This window comes from Oratosquilla oratoria, chromosome 20 (genome assembly GCF_046742065.1).
Source record: "Oratosquilla oratoria isolate Oo_2021 chromosome 20, ASM4674206v1, whole genome shotgun sequence".
Taxonomy (NCBI): domain Eukaryota; kingdom Metazoa; phylum Arthropoda; class Malacostraca; order Stomatopoda; family Squillidae; genus Oratosquilla; species Oratosquilla oratoria.
Window position 1 is genome coordinate 62,762,456 of NC_134796.1, and position 6,614 is coordinate 62,769,069.

Genomic DNA, 6,614 nt, shown 5'->3' on the forward strand with positions numbered 1-6,614 from the left:
CAATACCAGAATATATATATATATACAGGTATATACATATATATATATATATATATATATATATACACATATATATATATATATATATAAATATATACTGTATATATATATATATATATATACATATATATATATATATATATATATATATATATATATATATATATAATTTCGAAGAGAACAATGGACAAATATAGGGTAAGAGGAGTGGAAATTACTAAGACTTCAAGAGGAAAAAGTATGGGTTATGTCAGAAAATGTGAATGCTCACTTTCGAAGAGAACAATGAATATCATGTCCGCTGGGAGAACAGGTCCCCAAACAATGAAATAATTGTAGAAAAATGTGGTGAGAACAAAAATGGAAAATAAATGGAAAGATGCAAACAACCTCAGTCAAGTTTCTAACCACTGACATCCGGGAAGGATACATACAGACACACACACACACACACACACACACACACACACACACACACACGCACACACACACGCACACACACACACACACACGCACACACACACACACACACGCACACAAATAAACACGCACATGGATGCACACAGACACTCACGTAGATGTACACACATACATAATACACATATTTATTCATACGCACAAATACACATAAACGCAAAGCACTTGATAGCGCGAATCTACAAAGTATGTTTGTGTTCCGTGTGATGTTTATACTTGTGATTGTGTGTGTATTTGTTTTGTGCGTGCGTGCGTGCGTGCGTGCGTGCGCGCGTGCGTGCATATCATCGCACCAGTCTTTAGGTACATTTTGCTCGTTACCACAGCCAATGGCGGGTGACGCGCATCCTACTACCTGGCATCATATTTGGGTAAGCACGTTGGTTGTGGGTCCGGTTGAAATGATCAGCCTCGTAGTTACAAGAACTAAAGCAGCACCATTCAGAGACAGAGAATAAGTGTTCTAAACAATCGTTGAACGATTATCACTGATTCATGAACGATCATCGTTGAGCGATAATCGCACCGAGGAAAACGTTCCTTCGGTTGCACAGAAGAGAGAGAGGGGGGGAAGAGAGAGAGAGAGAGAGAGAGAGAGAGAGAGAGAGAGAGAGAGAGAGAGAGAGAGAGAGAGAGAGAGAGAGAGAGAGAGAGAGAGAGAGAGAGAGAGAGAGAGAGAGAGAGAGAGAGAGAGAGAGAGAGAGAGAGAGAGAGAGAGAGAGAGAGAGAGAGAGAGAGAGAGAGAGAGAGAGAGAGAGAGAGAGAGAGAGAGAGAGAGAGAGAGAGAGAGAGAGAGAGAGAGAGAGAGAGAGAGAGAGAGAGAGAGAGAAGAGAGAGAGAGAGAGAGAGAGAGAGAGAGAGAGAGAGAGAGAGAGAGAGAGAGAGAGAGAGAGAGAGAGAGAGAGAGAGAGAGAGAGAGAGAGAGAGATTTCCTACCAGAGGATTGACCATATACGGTATCATAACGGAATAGCCTTTCGTGACCTTCCTCATCCGTAGAAGGCGTGTGTCATGCAAATCATGCAAAAGGGTGGTTCTAATCTAGGTGGGGGGAAGGGGGGGTTAAACAGGTTCGGAAGGAGTCCCCACGACCCGGAAATTAATACATAAGAACATACCGTAAGTATTGGGGAGACAGGAAGACACCACAAGGTCTTCCGTAGCCAGTCCCGTGTCCCTTACCACCTGTCCTTCCCAACCATAAAGTTATCTCATCTTCTTTTAAAACAACCCATTGTTTCAGCGCTCACTACTACATGGTTACTAAGTCTATTCCATTCATTAACCATTCTGCTGATAAACTAAATCTTGCCAACAGAGTGGTTAACGATTTCGTTTAGCGTTGAATTGGTTCCAGCGAGGTCAGGGAACAGAGTTTCATAAGACAAGTGCCTGTGAGGAACCATGCTGGGAACCCCCGCTGTAACCCACCGTCATTTCCAGTATCTATTAACCTCCTTTGGTTTTGCGACACAGAAATATTTCTAATGAAAAATGATTAACAAACATTTTGTACTATCATGCTCTATATAATAAAATTTAGTTTGTTAAAAGATGTTTTTTTTTCTAGAATTATACGTGAAATAAAAGTGATAAAAAAGGAAAATTTCTTGCGGTAGAAATCATAAACCTGGGTTACGCAGTCTGACATCAGCCAGAATAGATTCCATTGATTGGAAGTGAGAGGTAGCCATGTTCTCTTATAAACAATACCCCAAGCTTAAATCAGAATAGAATATGTAAAGGACCCATCGTAGCGATGGGACGAAGATAATCAGAGGGACGAAAAAATAAATAAATGAAAAAAAAAAGGTCTGGAGAACAATAGGTAAGCTATGTGAACAACACCCTCCCTCAGGCTGCTACGACTGGTTGCCGAGATAGGGTGTTTAACAATTTCACATCAAGGGTAGACTGTAGTTCCCTGAGAAGAAGATTCAAGGGACGGAACGATGCTCAAAGATGTACATTCTTGGCAACGAGTTAATTTTACTCTTGGTTAAGTTAACTAAGCTCCATACGTTTCGCATATAAGACGCACCTGAATAATAAAATAAATGAGGTCATTGCATTGGCCAGACAAAGAAGTCAACCAATCAGCATTCCACTGCAGAACAAAGGCCTTTCTCATACCATTTCATGACTCGTGCAACTGCTCCAACATCTACCACGTCACTCCTGCAAACTTCTTTATCCAGTTATCTAAATACCATATAATTCGCATATAAGACGGTCTTGAATCATAAGAATACAAACGTCATTGTATAGGTCAGAAACAGAAGTAATGATCATAAAATCGCCTCAACTTAATCAAATCGTCTGGTGCTAATTGTCACATGTTTCGCATATAAAACTCACCTGAATCACAGGAAAACTGAGGTCATTTTATCAGACAGGCAAAAAAAAAAAAAAAAGTACATACATACCAAAGGCTTTTTTTCCCCCTTACAAGGGAGGTAGCAAAAAACCAAGGCATAAAAACCACTCCCTCCCATTCCATCCCCACATACTCCACCCCCTTCCACCACCCTCCCTCCCTCCTTTCTTGGCCCCTCCTGGATGACGGGTCATCCCTGCATCTCGCCCACTGCCCTGAGTCAGAAGCAGTGTAGCAAGACACAGCACATCCACAGCAAGTCTACTGACCCTGAAATCGCTTCAGTTCAATAAAATCGTCTAATCCCCTCAGTTAAGAACACAAGAACTTAAGGATGGAGGAGACTATAAGAGACCATAAGGCCTACACTAGGCGGTTCCATGTCTCTTACCACCTGTCATTCCTATCCATAAAGTTATCTTCTCATCTCTTAAAACAACCGGTTATTTCAGTGTTCACTAAATAGTTACTAAGTCTATTCTACTCGTTAGCTATTTTGTTAGTAAGCCATTTCTTGCATATTTTCTTCTTAAAATCGTCTGATACTAACCATAATAAAGAATACGAAGTACGGCCCCCACAGTGAAGGGGTACTTGAATGCAAGAAGGGCACTGGAGAAAGGAAAGGTCTTTGTGGAATGCCATAAAATGGGGGAGAGGGGGGAGGAGGGGAAGGGGGAAGGGGGAGCGGGGGGAGAGGTAAGAGATGTTAGGGGGATAGGGGAGTGCAGGGGGGGCATGTAGCTTCCTCTCCGCTAAAAGTGACCAACCGGGAAACTGAATATGTGGTAGCTCACAGGAGAGAAGTCACACTCATGCACATAGGCACACACACACACACACACACACACACACACACACACACACACACACACACACACACACACACTCACACTCGACGGCACAGTGGTAGCGTTCGCAATCGCTGCTACAGCAGTCCGAGTTCGAATCCCGCCCAGGACTGAAATCATTTCAGTATCGTTGCACTGTGAATCGTTACTCCAACTCTCGTGGGCGGGGAGTTGGGTGCGTATGTGCATGTGAGGTCACAGCATTACCCATACATCGATCATACATGAGCTCTGAGCTCTCTTCCGGGAGGGTAATAGCTGTCGATCACGAGTCCAACATGTGATCCAAGGCCATGGTGAATCACAAACACACCACACACACACACACACACACACACACACACACACACACACACACACGCACACACACACAGACACACACGCACACACACACACACACACACACACACACACACACACACACACACACACACACACACACACACACACACACACACACACACACACACGGCTCGGTGGCGGATTGGTAAGGCACTGGCCTCACAAGCCGGAGAACAGGGGTTCGATTCCCCGGCCGGGCGGAGATAAGTTGGGTTTGTCTCCTATCACGTGTAGCCCCTGTTCACCTAGCAGTGAGTAGGTACGGGATGTTAGTCAAGGAGTTGTGACCTTGCTGTCCCGGTGTGTGGTGTGTGAGTGGTCTCAGACCTACCCAGAGATCGGCAAATAATGAGCTCTGAGCTCACTGCCGTAGGGTGGTGTCTGGCTGTCTCGAACAGAGGCTGCAGCAGATCCGAGGTGAATACACACACACACACACATACACACACTGGTTTAATATAAAACCCACGCACTGGAAATGTTCTTTGAATGTTAACGCCTACCATACAGAGCTTCCAGTTAACCTACTAATTTTTCTTTCTTTTTTATGAAGTTATCAGAATTCTCCTCCCGAATATAAAAAGTCCTCCTTGGAATCCATAAGAAATTAGATAAATTAGCAAATAAATAAATTAATGAATAGATAAATAAATAGATAAATGAATAAATAAATGAATAATTAAATAGATAATTAATAAAATGAATATATGAATAAACGAATAAATAATCATATGAATGATTAAATGAATAGATAGATAGATAAATGGATAATTAAATAGATGAATAATCAAATAAACATATGAATAAGCGAGTAAATGATTATATGAATATTTAAAATAGATAAATGAATAAATTGATTAATTAAACAAATAATGATTTTATGAGACCATTTGGACCTTTGACCGTCTCCTTAGTTTCGACACCTTTCACCATCAATTGGCAGAGGTCAGAAGGAACTGGTACACCCACACACAACCCCTACGCAATCAGACGGTCATAAAGATCGGAAAACTTCCCAAGAAGATTTCATAATTTACCGACGTCGGGTCCTTTCCCCATCCGTAGTCTCACCTGAAAAGAGAAGAAATAAAATTTAATGGACATTCTTGCGAAAGTGTAACATTCTAACTTCTACCTTTCTCGCTTTAAAGCACTGACCTCGTTTTTGGACTTTATGTTATGTAAACACACAGTTTGTGTGTGTGTGTGTGTGTGTGTGTGTGTGTGTGTGTGTGTGTGTGTGTGTGTGTGTGTGTGTGTGTGTGTGTGTGTGTGTGTGTGTGTGTGTGTGTGTGTGTGTGTGTGTGTGTGTGTGTGTGTGTGTGTGTGTGTGTGTGTGTGTGTGTGTGTGTGTGAGTGTGTGTGTGTGTGTGTGTGTGTGTGTGTGTGTGTGTGTGTGTGTGTGTGTGTGTGTGTATGTGTGTGTGTGTGTGTGTGTGTGTGTGTGTGTGTGTGTGTGTGTGTGTGTGTGTGTGTGTGTGTGTATGTGTGTGTGTGTTAATCTGCATGTCCTGGACGCTAAAGGAAATCTTTAAGCTATACATATTACAAAAAAGTCAAAAGCTGTTAAACTGTTCAGTACCTGTATTGAACAAATCTCAAATTTAAATTTACGAATCAATGAACCCTAACTTCGCCACATGGATATATAATTAGAGTCATACAGGTGACTCTCACTATTGGAGATCTCTGAAAATTGGAACTCTCAATATTCAGAAAAGTACTAGGAGAGAGAGAGAGAGAGAGAGAGAGAGAGAGAGAGAGAGAGAGAGAGAGAGAGAGAGAGAGAGAGAGAGAGAGAAGGAGGAAGTGGAGGAGGAAGTGGAGGAGGAAGAGAAGGAGAAGTAAGCACGCTTCCGTTGACGAAATTGAGGTTAACCAGAATAAAAAAAATAAAAAGGAAGTGAGCATGGCCGTCTGGAGGGGGCCAAAGAGGGGCAAGGGGGCAATGAGGGGGCAAGGGGGGGGGCAGTTCCCCCCTCCCTCTAAGAAATCCTGGGTATGTTTGAAACTTTATGAGCCATCTCGTATAATTTCGTTATTTTCTTAAGTTATAGCATATACGTGTATGATAACTGAAAGTCAAAATGTAGCTCATATAGATAATGTAAATTTATGTGACTATACCCGTTGCACTGAGAACTGGCCGTTAGGGCGGAGCACTGGGAGTTCCCCTGTGGTGCCACATCTAATTATTTTATAATTTTATTTTATTTTATAATTCTATTTTATAATTTTATAATGTTGCCACATATGATTATATTATAATTTTTGTCACACACCACCACTGAGGTAAAAATCAAAGCAATGTTTTCTATACAAAGGTTTCGTTTCTTCAAGTCTAGACATGGCATATGGAAAAGAGAGAGCGACGTTGCCGCTACATCTAATCTCTGGCCCCGCCCCCCTCACACTGCATTCAGAAAACATTGCATCCACATGCACGTTCTCGCCATGGATGCCCATGTGTGGCAACACCGGGAAATCTCCTAGCCCCGCCTTATCGGTCATTTCTCCTTGCGCTGAATATAATTTGAAACGTCCATCTTGATATAACCCAATACCAT